The sequence below is a fragment of the Lipotes vexillifer genome, unplaced genomic scaffold (genome assembly GCF_000442215.2).
Source record: "Lipotes vexillifer unplaced genomic scaffold, Lipotes_vexillifer_v1.1 scaffold1166, whole genome shotgun sequence".
Taxonomy (NCBI): Eukaryota; Metazoa; Chordata; class Mammalia; order Artiodactyla; family Lipotidae; genus Lipotes; species Lipotes vexillifer.
In genome coordinates this window covers 1,829,845-1,845,843 of record NW_006773421.1, presented here as the reverse complement: position 1 = coordinate 1,845,843, position 15,999 = coordinate 1,829,845, and the positions used below count along the sequence as shown (strand labels likewise).

General features: G+C 44.6%; 1 pseudogene; it reads right to left on the bottom strand.

Moving 5' to 3' along the window:
• The window catches only part of LOC103076949 (eukaryotic translation initiation factor 2 subunit 3 pseudogene), a 162,555-nt pseudogene that overhangs the window by 24,014 nt on the left and 122,542 nt on the right, over positions 1-15,999 (bottom strand).

Sequence of the window (15,999 nt, the reverse complement as noted above, 5' to 3'; positions counted from 1 at the left end):
CTTCTGAGCGCTTCATATAATCAGATCTGTAGATTGGCAGTAGATGATTATAATGTAGATGGCTTGATACCTTATTGTTATAGAGAACAGGCAGTCATACAGTGCAGATGATTAATTTGAGCAGTGAAATAAAATAATAATTGTATGTCATGCTTTTCCCATGTAGTCAGCTGAGATAGCTATAGAATTATTCGTGGTGTTTTCTTCCCTGTCATCTTCAAATTAAAGAATTCTAGAAAACTAGGGAATTCGAGAATATATCCAGACTGTGAATAGTTTCTTGTTTAAAACTTTTTCTTTTGAATTCAGATTTGCCTCTTGATACTGACGTAGAAAATGAAGAAACATCTAAGATCATATTCAGCCAGGGTCTTGGGCTAACACATTCTTTAGTTGAGTTTCTTGGAATCCTGTTGGTTCCAGGACTTCTTGGAAAGTAGTCAGGACAAATTTCAGGTGTCCCCTTGGAGTGGGGTGTGGTTTCTAGTATGGGAGGTAGAAAGAACTTGGAATTTGGACTCAATCAACCTGAGACCAATCACGGGAGACCACCACTTAGTTACTCTGCAGATAGCCTGAGTTTGGATTTCCTTGTCTCTACAATGGGGATAATGATACTATCTAATCTGTAATGATTGCCTGCAGAGTCAACAGAGAAAGGTGAAAAAGCTTTGGAACCTGTAAAATACTCTCCAAGTGTTGTCTGTATCATTTTCTGCTGTCAGAATTTTCAAAGTCTTCAAAATCTCTTTCAACGGGATGAATTCTGTGATGTTAAACTCTTCCTGGGACAGAGCTCTCTTTTCTTCCCATGAGACACCCACAATCCCAAGAGGTGCCCCAGGTCCAGGTGCAATTCAGGGAGTTGACTCTCTGTCCTATCTTAATTTAGTCCCATTTTACAGTTTCTCTCCTTTTTTCTTTATTTTTGTCTGAATTTGAACCAAACAGATCCTTAAAGCCACAATGGTACCAGGAAGGGCACAGGGGTGTCTTTGCCAAAGCTGCAACGTCAGACATGAGGACAGCAGCTGTCTGGGGAGGCCAGTGGAAGGAGGGCCCCCTTGGTTTGGTGGCTCCATGATGAGGTGCTTCTGCAGGAGTGACTTTTATAGGCAAGGCAGAAATTTTGAGCATTGAGTGTGGCTAATGCCCACTAGAGAGCTAACATAACATCAAGCTTAGTTCATGGCTCCACAAAAGTTTTCGATATCAGTTGTTTCTTCTTTCTGTGAGGTGGAGGCCTATTTGATCAGTCCTGGCAGGAGTGAGCATTATGGTTGAAGCTTCGGTATATAAATGGAAGCATCAGAATATAGTAGAAAGAGTAGTGACCTTGGAGTCTTACAACCTAGGTTGACTTGGCCCGCCACTAACTACCTGTGTGACTTTGAGGAAATCACTTAACCTGTGTGGCTCTCAAGAGTCACATATGTAATGGAATATAACAATATTTGGGGATTGTTACATGTATCACATTGTATAGTACTGACCTTTGTAAAACATGAATATTTAAAAATCCGTGTATAAAGTACATTCAGAAAACTGCCTGTATCTAAGAGTACAGCTTGTCAAACTACCCCAAAGTAAACACACCCATGTAAGCACCACCCCAATGAAGAATTATGTTTCCAGAATCCCAGAATCCCCTCTCTGCCCTCTCCCCGCCACCCTCCAGCATCTTCCCTTAAAATGACCACAATCCTATCTCCAAACACCATAGACTAGTGTTGCCTGTTTTTTTTTAATTGAATTATAGTTGATTTACAGCGTTGTGTTAATTTCTGCTGTAACAGCAAAAGTGATGCAGTTACACATATATATTCTTTTTCATATTCTTTTCCATTATGGTTTATCCCAGGAGATTGGATATAGTTCCCTGTGCTATACAGTAGGACCTTGTTGTTTATCCATTCTATATATTACAGTTTGCATCTGCTAACCCCAAACTCCCACTCCACCCCTCCCCTACCCACCCACCGTGGCAACCACATGTCTGTTCTCTATGTCTGTGAGTCTGTTTCTGTTTTGTAGATAGGTTCATTTGTGTCATATTTTAAACTACACATATAAATGGTATCATATGGTATTTGCCTTTCTCTTTATGACTTACTTCACTTAGTATGATAATCTCTAAGTCTATCCATGTTGCTGCAAATGACATCATTTCATTTTTTTTGGCTGTATAGTATTCCATTGTGTGTGTGTGTGTGTGTGTGTGTGTGTGTGTGTGTGTGTGCGCGCCACATGTTCTTTATCCATTCCTCTGTCGATGGACATTTAGGTTGCTTCCATGTCTTGGCTATTGTGAATAGTGCTGCTGTGAACATAGGGGTGCATGTATCTTTTTGAATTATAGTTTTGTCCAGATATATGCCTAGGAGTGGGACTGCTGGATCATACGGCACAGTGTTGCCTGTTTTTGAACTTCATTTAAATGAAATCATATAGTATGTACTCTGGCTTTTTTGCTTGTGAAATTCACCCATGTTTTTGCAGGTAACAGTAGTTCATTTATTTATTTGCATTACTATATAATTTCCATAGTGTGATTATACCCCAACGTATCCATTCTACTGTTGATGAAGATTTGGGTGGCTTCTAGTTTTTGGCACTCTTACATAATGTTATGTTGCCTGCATTTCTGTTTGGCATATGCCTAGGAGTGGAATTGCTGAGTCCTATGGTATGTCTAGGGCTCAGCTTGAATAGATATCGCCAAATAGGTTTTCAAAACGGGCATGTCAGTTTCCACTCTAACGCAGCAGCGTGTGAATTTCTATTTCTCCCCATCTTCTCCAATACCTGCTACTGGCATTCTTTCCCATTTTGTTATTCTGATGAGGTAAAGCAATATCTCACCTTGTTTTTTCATTTGCATTTCCCCAGTAGCTACTGAGGTTAAGCACATTTTTGTACATTTATAAACCATTTCAATATCCTCTTTTGCGAAGTGCTTGTTCAAATCTTTTGGTCATTTTTCTGTTGCATTAAAAAAAACTGTACAAGTTCTTATTCTATTTTAATTGCACTGCGTTATTGGATATCTTTATTGCACATATTTTCCCCTTCTCTGTGGCTTGCCTTTTCACTCTCTTCCTCTTATGTTATTATGAAAAGAAGCTTCCAATTTCTTTATTTTTTATTTTTATATTTTTTTGCGGTACGCGGGCCTCTCACTGCTGTGGCCTCTCCCGTTGCGGAGCACAGGCTCCGGACGTGCAGGCTCAGTGGCCATGGCTCACGGGCCCAGCTGCTCCACGGCATGTGGGATCTTCCCGGACCGGGGCACGAACCCATGTCCCCTGCATTGGCAGATGGACTCTCAACCACTGCGCCACCAGGGAAGCCCCAGAAGCTTCTAATTTTAATGTAGCTTAACATATCAACATTTCCTGTGTTGTTAGCGCCTTTTCTGGTATTGTACTTGGGAAATCTTTGCTTGGGGTGTGAGGCTCAGTGTCCTTCAGTTACACCCACTGCTCCCTGTAGACCAGACAACTGTGCGGGTGACCTGGGGAAGCCTCCAGGTAGCTGCCCGCCTCTCAGGACAGCTTCAGACCAATCCCATTATGCTGGAGAGAAGCCCTGAGTTTGCGGGTGTACCTCCAGGAACTGGCTGATCTGAAAAACCTGCTGGAGGCTCTAGGCTCCTGACTAGAATCAGGGGTTTAGTTAAGGGTACACAGGGCTAATGGCTTCCAGGACCATGTTGTTTGTTCACCTGGTTATGAAGAGCTAGCATTAGTCTTAGGCACTTTCCTAAGACTGTGTTTCCAGAACTTCTGTGGAAAGAAAATCTCTGACTCAGTTTATAGCCCTTAATCTAGGAATTAGACACGGGGCTCCTTGTTGGCCCAAACTTCCTTTCCAGGGAAACTTCTGTCCTCACATGGCCTTGCTGGGTGAGTGGGGCCCATGTGACCCTGCTTCCCCCTCACAGACGATTGGGCCAGGAGTACCTGACTGGGGGCTGGCCAGAGAGCTATCAATGGCTTACATGTCCTCCTAAGTCAGTAAGGTTCCTTCTTTGGGGAATCTGAACCAGGCATCAGAAGGATTTTGCTGGCCGACGCTGGGCATGTGTGCTGAAAGTTCCCTGTATAGTGGGGGCAAAGGGAGCTATTTTGGGTCTACGTATTTGCTGAATGTATAAGGAACTGAGACTCAGAGAAGCTGGTCGGGAGGGAGATGGGGAGGGAGTGGGAGCCCAGAGAAGAGCAGAGAAATCACATGTGAGTGAAGAGAGAGAAAGAGAGAGAGAGAGAGAGCGAGAGAGAGCAAATCCCTGTTTTCTGCTCTGCTTTAGGCATGATTCAATGCTTCCTGGTTTCCCTTTGGACCTCTGTGTATCCTTGCAATAACTCTAACCTTTCATTCGAGCTCCTTGGAGTGGGTTTCTGATTCTTGCAATTAAAAGAGTTTGGACTAAGATAGACCAGATCAAAGCTAAGGAAAAAAGAAAGGAAAGGATTTATAGGTTGTATTTTGTTCAATAAGCCCTTATGGAATTCTAGTAAAAATTGATTTCCCAACAATTTAGATCACCTACCTTATTGACCAGAATTATGTCTGTGAGGATGACAGCGCTGCTCTTTAGCCATTAAAATGTTAATTCTGGATGTGTGAGCAAAGAGGCAGCATGCAGGCGGCTTTCTGATTTTCATCCTGTAATTAAAGCAGGACCTTAACGTGGAGCTGGGTGGGTGCATGGGTGGGTGGGTGCAGAGGCACCTGTGACCCATGGGCTGCAAATTCTTCACCTCTTGTCGGGAGCCATGAACTTCAGCGAGCTTCAGAGGTTGTTAGGGTTAAAAGTGGTTACAACCTCGATGGCCAAAGATAGGAGAATGGTTAAATAAATTAGTGGTCTCCAAATGAGGGTGTGTTTATGGAGTCATTAAAGATGATGTCATTAAAGAGGTTTTTAATGCTATGGGAAATTAATTGTATAATAATATGTAACATTAACTGGAAAACGGATGTAAAATGTTTTATACAAGTTGATCCCAAGGATGTTAATAAACATGAGAAAACCGGTAATAGTAGTCGTATATATTACGTAACTTGTATATACATAAATATTTGCCTTTCTGTATTTTCTATGATTAGTTTAGAAAAATTTTGTTGGAGTATAGTTGATTTACAATGTTGCAAATCAGCAAAGTGAATCAATTATACATACACCTATATCCACTCTTTTTTAGATTCTTTTCCCATATAGACCATTACAGAGTATGGAGTAGAGTTCCCTGCGTTATACAGTAGGTCCTTGTTGATTATCTATTTTATGTATAGTAGTGTGTATATGTCAATCCCAATCTCCCAATTTATCCCTCCCCCATGTACCCCCCTGGTAACCATAAGTTTGTTTTCTACATCTATGATTACTTTTATAATCAGAAAAATCATTTAAAATTAAAATCAAATGAATAAGTGGTTTATGCAGATTCTCAAAGTGTGAAGTGAGTCTGTTCTGGAGTTTTCCTCCAACATTCATTCTTTTTTTTTTAAAATAAATTTATTTATTTTATTTATTTTTGGCTGAGTTGGATCTTTTTTGTTGCATGCAGGCTTTCTCTAGTTGCAGCGAGCAGGGGCTACTCTTCGTTGTGGTGCGTGGGCTTCTCATTGTGGTGGCTTCTCTTGCTGCGGAGCACGGCTTCTAGGCACGCGGGCTTCAGTAGTTGTGGCACACGGGCTCAGTAGTTGTGGCTCTCGGGGTCTGGTGTGCAGGCTCTGTAGTTGTGGTGCACGGGCTTAGTTGCTCTGCGGCATGTGGGGTCTTCCTGGACCAGGGCTGGAACCTGTGTCCCCTGCGTTGGCAGGCAGATTCTTAACCACTGTGTCACCAGGGAAGCCCTCATTCTTTCTTAAAAACATTATTTTATTGAAGTATAGTTGATTTACAATGTTGTGTTAATTTCTACTGTACAGCAAAGTGATTCAGTTATACATATACATTCTTTTTCATATTCTTTTCCATTATGGTTTATCACAAGATTGAGTATAGTTCTCTGTGCTATACAGTAGGACCTTGTTGTTTAACCATTCTATGTATAATACTTTGCATCTACTAATCCCAAACTCCCAACCCATCCCTCCCCCACCACCCTCCCCCCTTGGCAACCACAAGTCTGTTCTCTGTGTTTGTGAGTTCAAACATTCATTCTTGGTTCTAAATCCCCAAACCCTTGCTCTCCAAAAACAAGGGGATTTGTATCATTTGCAATGAAACACTACCTTTTTTAAAATTTTTCGGCCACACCATGCAGCAGGCGGGATCTTTAGTTCCCCGACCGGGGATCAAACCCGTGTCCCCTGCAGTGGCAGTGCAGTCTTTACCACTGTACTGCCAGGGAAGTCCCTGAAATGCTTCTTAGATGACCCTTCCCTGGCTAGCCTTCAGGATGTATGAAAATGACAGTGGCTCCATTTCTCCAGGGTGTGAGAGAGGATGAGACTACAAGCTCAGCAATTACAGAGCCAAGTTGGGATCTGGTTTACGAAAAACATGGGAGAAGTGAGTGGCAACAAGCTTTATAGTGCTTTGAGATGTTAGAGGGGAAGCTTGTGCCTAGCAACCTTGGCCAGAGAGTGCGTTTCTGAGGTTTCTTGTCCTCGAAGAGCCTGGCTGGGCTTACGTGGGACTTGGGGTAGGGAAGGGATAACAGGGACAGAGGTGGCAAGAGCTGGTGGGGACTTCAGAAGGCGGACACTACAGCCTTAGAGATAAGGATAATTACCACCTTGACTCGGCTTCCTATGTGCTAGGTGTGCACACAGGTGAGAGGTGCAGCCTGGCTGGAATTTTACTTAACTTTCACAACAGCCCAGTAGGGCAGGTTTAATGATCTTCATTTTTTGCCAAAGAGAAAAGTAACCCCAAACAAAGCAAGAAATGAGCTTAGAGCGGTAAAGTGATATTCACAGGTAAGTGATTGCAGGTCCAGGACTGGACACCACCCTTCCTTTTACTTTTTAACCCTGATGATAATAATCAGATAATAATCACGTATGCTCTTTACTATGTGTCAGGCCCTGTGCTGAATGCTTTTCTTGCTTTATCTCCTTTAATGCTCACAGCAGCTCAATGGAACAGATCCCATTACTATTTCCATTTTACACTGAAAAACCGAGCCTTGGAAGAACTTACTGATGGTCACAGGGAGTAAGTGGCAGAACCAGTCTTGGAACCCAGGTCCATCTGAAGCCAGATCAGTATTCTGACTGGGACCTCCAGGACCCCCTTCCCACCCCGGGCGGGTGGTCTGAGGCCAGAACGGAATGTCCAGTGGCAGGGCCCTGGGTCCCAGTGCACCACCAAAGTGCCAAGTACAGGGGAGCAACCACAGCGTGACCCTGGAGTCCATGCACTGTTGTCTCCATCCTTCCAATCAACGCATCAATCACTGAATGCGTGCATGTGTGCATGTGTGCGAGCGTGCGTGTGTACACAAGTGCATGTGAGTGTGCGTGTGTGCATGCGTGTGTGTGTGCATGTGTTCATTTGTGCGCGTTTGCATGTGTGCACGTGTGTGTGTGAGAGCGTGCATGTGTGCATGCGTGCGTGCGAGTGTGTGTGTGTGTGTCCATCCATCAGTGGGCTTAGTTTGGAGAGGGGAACTTGGAATCTCGGTGATCTCCAGGATCTCGCTCAGCTCAGCGCTTCTGAAAGTTTACTGAGCTCTAAATGCCATGGATGAGGGATGGGGGAAGCCCACGTTTCTGCCTTAACCTTGTGCAGTTTAGGGGCAGAGTTAGGGGGCATGATGTGTGATCGACACACATAAAACAATGAGACAACGCTGAAGGGTAGAAAGTGTGGGACAGAGTTTAGATTCTGAGCTCAGTGGGGGTGGAGCAGCTGGGAAAGGATCCTGTACATGTGTGAGTATGTATGACTGTATGTGAGTAAGTGTGCGTGAATGTGCGTATGTGAGTGAGCTGTGAGCGTATGAGGGTGGGAATGGGAGTATGTACTTGTGCATGTGTGAGTGTGTGTGAGCAGGGATGTGTGTATGTGTGAGTGGGCATGGATGTGTGAGGGTGTGTGCCGCTATGTGACTAAGTGTAAAGGGACCTGGGCTGGCGGAGAAGACGGTGAGATCACCCCTGGTCTCCTGGGAAAGGAGGGAAGGAGGAGGGAAGGGGAATGGCTGGGGGGAAGGGAGGGAGGGTGGGGGGCAGGGTCTCAGGGAAGCCAAAGCTCAGAGCAGCACAGGAACCGGGAGATGGTTGCCCCTGGCTGAGATCAAAGCTGATGGAGGTCACTCTGGAGAAAACGCTGAAGGAAAGGACCCAAGTGTTTGCAGGTCTGGAGGGCATCTGTGTCACGGTCCCTTCTGACCTCGTGTCCAGGAAGACCTGTACCCAGTCGACTATCAGGGAACTGGATTTGTGGGCTTGAGGGCGAAGTGCCTGTCAAACAAGTCTGAGCCTGGAGGAGGAGGGGCTCCACCCCTGACCTGGAGGCCACCTGGGCGGAGGGGAGAGGCCACTGATAGATGGGGCCAGGGGGAGGCCCATTCGCCCTGGGTGGTGGGACCACATTTTCTGAGCCCCAAATGAGGGCCCTTCCTTTGATGAAAGACTTTTTTTTTCTGATTTAGTCCAGACGTACAAATAAATTACATTGAGCTGTACATCTCATTAGTTGTAAAGTCAGAGATAACTGGTATAATTTCTGTTCATATGGTCATGGAACCAAGGAAATCTTTCCTGGGTCCTTTGAGGTAGATCCTTTCTGCAGTCTGGGAGTCTCTGAGGACGATCAGGGGAGGTGTCACTAGCAAGTGGCCATCAAAAGGCCCTATTCATGACCCTAGTCCCAGGGAATCTCTTGCAACAAAGGAATAGAATTCCAAACCACTAGAGAGTAGACTGACCTCCCAGCCAAGGGTTCCTTGACTTTAGGGGGCTGGTCGCAGATCTGTTCTGGGTTGGATCAGATGAGCATAGAAGACCTTGGGCCAGGAAATTTGGTCTCACACTTTTTTCTTTTTGTAACTGTAGTATAGCTGGTTTACAATGTTGTTTTAATTTCTGCTGTACAGCAAAGTGACTCAGTTATACATATACCTACATTCTTTTTTATAGTGTTTCCAATTATGGTTTATCCTAGTACACTGAATATAGTTCCCTGTGCTGTACGTTAGGACCTTGCTGTCCATCCATTCTACACGTAATAGTTTGCATCTACTAACCCCAAACTCCCAATACATCCCTCCCCCTCCCCCTTGGCAACCACCAGTCTGTTGTGTGGGTCTTATACTTTCTCTATTCCCCATTCCACCCACCCACTGGGGCTGTGTCCATAACATCTGCAGTCGTTCGCAAAATACAGGTTCCCAGGCCTTTTGTTGGCACTGTTTTCTATCCTGCACACATGCAAAGACCTTTGAGTCGGCAGCTCTGTTTTATCAGGTTGCAACTTCCTGCCCTTGCTTTATTACATCTGTTCTTTGGGGCATGGTGTTATAAATTGGGTATGTGATGATGTGTAATCACTAACTGAAAGGCCAATACATTTTCACAGTACCGGCAGCAAGACAAATAAAAGGCAAAATGAAAGGCTTGTGCTCTTTTGACAAAGGGAAAAGCACAAAACACACATATTAAAGAAAAAAAAAAACAGATTGTGAATTGAAGATGTTGTCATCTTGGGGGTTAGTTTTCTTGGGGTTAGTCTGGCTTGTATTTGCCTCCTGGGAGTGGGGTGCCTGGTGGCTGGGAGGTGGGGAGCGAGGATGGAAGATGCTTTATTCCTCTTGGGAACCACATTATTATTAGTCTTTGTAAACCTCAGGCTATTGCCCTGGGCACTTATGAGGTATGATTCTGGGCAGCCTTTGATTGAGAACAACCGGTCTGTGGTCAGAGGATATGGGGCAGAGAGAGACAGTTGGAGAGAGAAAGATACAGAAAGAGAGAGAGAACCGTACGTGTTTGTGTTTAGATGGGTGTACATTGTAGAGTGATTTTCCCCCAGTAGAAATTCAGTAAATACCCAGGTTAATATTAATGTATGTAGGACAGTGCGACGCACACAATCAGGGCTTAGTAAGTGTAGATTCTGTGTGTCCTGATTCTGTGCTTTCACACAGTAGGGACTGGATGGGATAAGAGTGTTTGTACAGACGTTTGAGAGCTTTTAGGAAAGGTGTCCTCCCTCCTGTTCGTATTCAGTAAATCCGAATATTCATTCATATTCTTCTCCATGACCCTGCAGAAATACAGTCTGCAGACCAGGGAGTTTTATTTTGCTTTGCATTTTTTTTCTTCTCCAAGGTCTGGAGGAAAATGCAATAGAAATGGGACTTGGGGAAAGTTTTTTGAAACTGATTAAAGCAAAAGATAATAGGAATAATGTATATTGGCAGTCTATAAAAGGTTTCGCCAGAAAAAATAAAAGAGGAAAAAATCTTTAGGCTTGCTAGCTAATTATGTTCATGAAGGTGAATAGAGATAAGGGTCTCTCCTTTGTAAAGAGGATTCAACTGTGTGAACATTCTAGAAATGTAGACTTTTAGTAGTTCTTCCAACACACTGATATCATCATCATCATCATCATAATACCAGTTGTAATAACCGGGTTACATGACATTGATAGATTGCCTGAACACAGGGCTGAACAAAAGTAAGGACCCAGTGCACATAAGCAGGGCCCAGTGAGTTGGAGGGGCCTGGGCCCATGTTACTTATCAATACAAATCTCCCCTCTCTGGGGCCCTCCAACTTTTTTTTCTGGGGCCAAGCCAGCTCTCAGCAGATTCAGTTTCAAAACTCTTTCATAACTTATCTCATTTGGTTTTCTTAAGAATTTTGAGGGAGACAGGAAACGCACTTCTGTCATTCCAGAATTATAGATGGGGAAACCGAGACTCAAACAGGGTGGCTGACTGGTCCACAGTCGCCAGTGGCAGAGCCAGGACCCGGCGAGGCCTTCCAAAGTCCACTTCCTCATGTCCAGGCCACCTGTGAGGGGCTGTGAAGGAGGTGAGACTACCTAACCAACGATACCAGCAATACCTTAGGTCACCCGCAAGCACTAAATAGTGCTGCCCCGTTTCAGTTCTGGAGGCTTTGTGCTTTGACCACTTTGGCACCTAAGGAGCCCCAGATGTGACAGCATGGTAGCTCCTGATGGGCTGGTGAGCAAGCCTGGCTCCTGTTAGGATGACCTGTCCTAGTACAAAACAAAGCAAACCTTCCCTGTCTGCGGTCGTTGAATCCTTGTACAGGGCAGACACAGAACACTTCTCTTTGGGGTGCTCTTTCATAATTGGGGATCATTTTCTAAGATGAAGATGCTGGTTTCTTTCATTATTGAACATAGACCTTCATTTCATTTCATTCAAACAGCACCATTTATGTATTAATAGACTAATTTTTATTGTCTGTCTCTGCCACTCACTCCCTGATCTGAATGTAAGATCTGTGAAGGCTGGGTTTCTGGGTCTGTTTTCCACACTTAAGTTCTCAAGTGCTCAGAGCAGTGCCTGACATTTGTAAGTGCTCAATGATTGTTTTTTGTTTGAATGACCGAATGGTAAAATAAAGAGAAAACAGCAGAGGCTGACAATCTTAAATGATACGCTCATGTCCAATTAAGGTAGAAGGATATCACTGTTGGATGTCTAATCTGTAGTTCAAATAGAGAAAAGAAATAAAAGGACGGAACTGACACATGGTCCAGGGGATCACAGGCGCCCAGAACCCCCTTTAGAAGGTGCATTACTCAGATCCTGCCTTTTTTTCATATCAACCTTTTACCAGTGATTGAGTTATAAATAGGCAAGAAATACATGTTCCGTTTAATATTTTTCAAGGTTGAAATTTGGAATGAATTATTGGATTGACTGGTCCATAAAAATAATAAATCAATAGTTGAGTCAAAGTCGTTGTTAAAAGGCAAAAGGCCAAATGATGACATAATAAAGATGATGGATGAAATCAGGAGTCAGCAAACTCTGGCCCTTGGGCCAAATCCTGCCCAGCACCTGTTTTCGTAAATAAAGTTTTATTGGCACACAGCCAGGTCCATCCATTAACCATTGTCTATGGCTGATTTCATGCTGCAAGGATAGAGTTAGTAGTTTGTGACAGAGCCCATATGGTCTGCAAAGCCAAAAATATTTACAATCTGGCCTTTTATTGAAAATGTTTGATGACCTCTGGATTAAATAATGGTCCATCATGTTAAAGTCCAAAGAATCGAGCTGACAGTGGAGGTGAAGCCTAGAACAATGATATCTTTCTGGTGAGCCCAGCACCAGACCTAGCTTCTACAAGTCATCATTAGCCATCATAGTAAGTTAATGTTGTTAATTTGAATTTTATTGGTTTGGTAGTTTTAATTGTATTTATTCCATAAATTTGTTTTTATTTTATATGTGCATGAGAGCTAGAAGCATAGGATTTATACCTCAGTCAGTGTTTGTATATATTAAATTTATGGTAAGATAACTTAAGTGAACCCCATGGGGATTGGTGTGATTTTTTTTTTTTTTTTTCCCTTTAAATGTGTTCTTATCCTTTACTACTTAAGTTTGAAAATTACTGGTTTAAAGGCATCCGGTAGGAGCTTGTATCTAGGTTTTGCTAAGTTATACCATGCTCACTGTTAATTGTCCTCCTATAAACTTGTTTGGGCAGCGGAATGACATTTCTAAAATCTCTCTTCTTTCTAGTTTAATTCATTAAGTGTTTACCTTGTAACTTGGAGAATTCAAGAGAGAAGAAACTTATTGGGAGGTAATTACTTGAGTCCTGCTTTTTTGTCCTTTGATAATTTTAAGATGATTGCATTCTGATCACTGACCCCATTATTCCTAATCTTTGAAACCGTGGGGCATGTTATCATGGTTATTGATTTAAAAGTATGTCTTTTGCTCTCAGCCAGACTCCTGGAGCCCAGCAGACTTGTTTTTAGGGGGCTTGGGGGCTAGAAAGCTTTCCTGTTATTTGTTCTCTGGAGTATGTCTAACCGTAAATTCCCACAGCTTGACTTTGACAAGCATTCACCATCTGACTCTTATAGAGTCTCTGTATGTCATAGGATCATAATATTGTAAAGTCAGAGGAAAGACTGAAGTTCAAAGTCAAGGCTTTTGCCCAAGATCACAAAGTAGTAAAAGAGGCAGAACCGGGATTGGACCAGCTGCATTTAGAAAACAAAAGACAAATCCCCAGAACCAAACCAAACCAAAGCAGAAAAAACTCTCGAACAACATGGCTGAAGCGATCTTAGCTCTGAAGTTAGAAGTGTAAAAACAGATGGCAATATAGAGCTAAAGATGTTTATGACATTAACTCTGAAACGTCATCTATTTTTCTTTCCAGCAACGCTCTTTGATTTTGTCCTGAGTTGATTTTTATAGCTTATTTTATAGAACTTGCTCTATCCAGTCTTTGTTCTTGAAGTCTGATAGCAGCCTTTGATGGTGAGCAGTATAATTCTGACCTCCAGTTGGTAGGATGCAAATACTCCTGTAAGGATACATTATGCCTTATGCCTTCTTGGGCGCCAATCTGAAAACAAGCTCAGCCTCCAGGCCACCTAAGCTCAGTCTGGTCCTCGAATCGGCACTGGAGTGAGCTTTTCAAACACAAATCTGATCATGTCCCAACCTCCCCTGCTTAATCCTTGCAATGGCTTTCCATGGCTTCCTATGGATGGAGAAAAGCTCCTTGATTTGCTGGTTCATCCCTCCCATCCCTCTGGCCTCCTTTGACAGCTGCTTTCCTCACCTCCTCTTCCACTCCGGCTACACCTGCCTCCAGACCCTGGTCCCCACTGTGCAGTTATCCTTCTGCCTGGTTGGCACCGTCCCATCCTTGGGCTCTCAGTTGTGGTCACCTCCTCAGGGAAGCCTCCTCTGCCCTTCCTGACCCAGGCAGCTCCCTTTGGGTGCTGGGAGCTGTCCCATATGCATGGGACAGCACCATGCATATCCTTCAAAGCACTCTTTCACTGCTTGTAATTCATTTACTTGCATTCATTTGTGTCAAGTTAGGTCCATGAGGCAGAAACAGAGTCCTATTCTCAACTGTATCCCCAACCCAGTGCCTGGTACCTATAGATACTCAATAATACTTGCTGAGCCCTGAATGAATGAATGAAATTCTGGCCCAGGGTTGGGGGTAGCATCTTAGCAGCCCAACTGCCAGCAGGACGTGGTGGGAAGAGAATCCAGTTGGGAGTCACTAAGACCTATATTCAAATCTCTGGGTAAGCTGGCCTCTCTGAGCCTCAGTTAATTCATCTGATAAACGGAGTAAGTCATAACACCCAGCGCACAGGTAATTGTGAAGATTAAGCAGGCAAACGTGAAAAACAACAGTTCTTTTCTCCGTTCACTCAGACTCAGACAGACACAGCCAGTGAGGCTGTTTCCTAGGTCAGAGAGGAGCTTGGTTGACCTCAGATGTCTGCTGGTGCTGGGCTCACCCAGGGCTTTGGAAGCTGCTGGTGACCCATGTTGGCGGGGCCCAGGGGCAGCGCCAGGCTGCAGCCTGGAATCAGGGGGCAGCTTTGCATGCTGGGGCTCAGGGAGCAGATGAGCTGGACCTGGCAGGGCAGGGGTTAAGCTGGAGCCACTTAAGAAGGGTCCTTGCAGGGGTGAACCCTTTCATCATGATAAGTGTCATAGTAAAATCAATTCTCTGTGTACTTTTGGGAATTACAACTATCATTTTGGTGTGATTTATCTGGTGTATAACATGAACACGGCCATCTCCTTCATCATTCTGAAAGTTCATCTAAAATTGCTTTGAGTTTCTGGTTTTGGGGAGTGACATGTCCACTTGTTATCATCTTTCCTGTGAAATATGGATCGAGGGGTACATGGCTGCTGGCCTCGTTTCCTCCCCTTTACCTGCCTTAGGTGGCAGGGAAGTTTTATGGCTTTGATTTCTCTTCTCTCATTGCCCTCCCCATGCCGGGAACCTGTCTTTGGACCAGTACAGGGTTAAACCCCGAGGCTTTCCTCCCTGCCAGCGCTTGGGAACCTCTCTCTTCTGTGAGGAAGGGAGCTGGTCTCAGAAGAGTCCGGGGCTCTCTATCTGCTCCTGCAGGCTTCCCTGGGGGCTCAGTCCCTCCCACCCAGCCATAGAGCCCTGATCCTGGCCGTTAAGCCTGTTTGTGCCCCAGTTATAGCAGTTAAAAACCGCCCTTGCGTCCAAATGGACAGGTGTGAGAGTTGTCCCCACTCCTTAACTGGCTGTGTGACTTTGGGCAATTCCATCAATTTCTCTGAGTTTCTTATTTTGGCTGCACCATGTGGCATGTGGAACTTCCAGGACCAGAGATCGAACCCACGGCCCCTGTGGTGGAAGCACTGAGTCTTAACCACCGGACCGCCAGGGAAGTCCCTCCGCGTTTTTTCATCTATAAAGTGGAGATTATAATAAGGTGAGGATTGCATGAATTAATAACCTTAGCGTGTATCTAGCGCCAGGCTCCGGTAATAAATGCTACCTGTTAACCATTATAGCCACTCCTGGTTTCTGCTTTGAGCTAAGCTCAGTGACTGGGGTCTCAGTTCTCCTCAACTGGAAAATGGCTTCTTGAGGTGAGTCACAGGCCTGCAGGAAGATGGGAAACGGAAAATGTGGGGTGAGTCATAAACTTGCCATGGTGGGAGACACAGCGTGGTCCTTAAGCTCTGGGCGGTGCTGTGTTGCCGTTTCTCCGTCTCTGTTTTGCTGATGGAAGCACTTGGTGTCTGGGCCCCTTAGCGGAGCTTTGTGAGGATCCTGGGACACAGAGAACAAGTGAGGTCAAAATCCTGCCAGCCTTTCCATCTGGCCGTGGCATCTGTGGCGAGGCCTGTGGTTTATCCCCGACATCTTTTTATAATAATACCACCACCCACCATGTATCACATGCACAGACCCCTTAGAAATCGGCGTCGGGGGGCTTCCCTGGTGGCACAGTGGTTGACAGTCCACCTGCCGATGCAGGGGACACGGGTTCGTGCCCCGGCCCAGGATAGA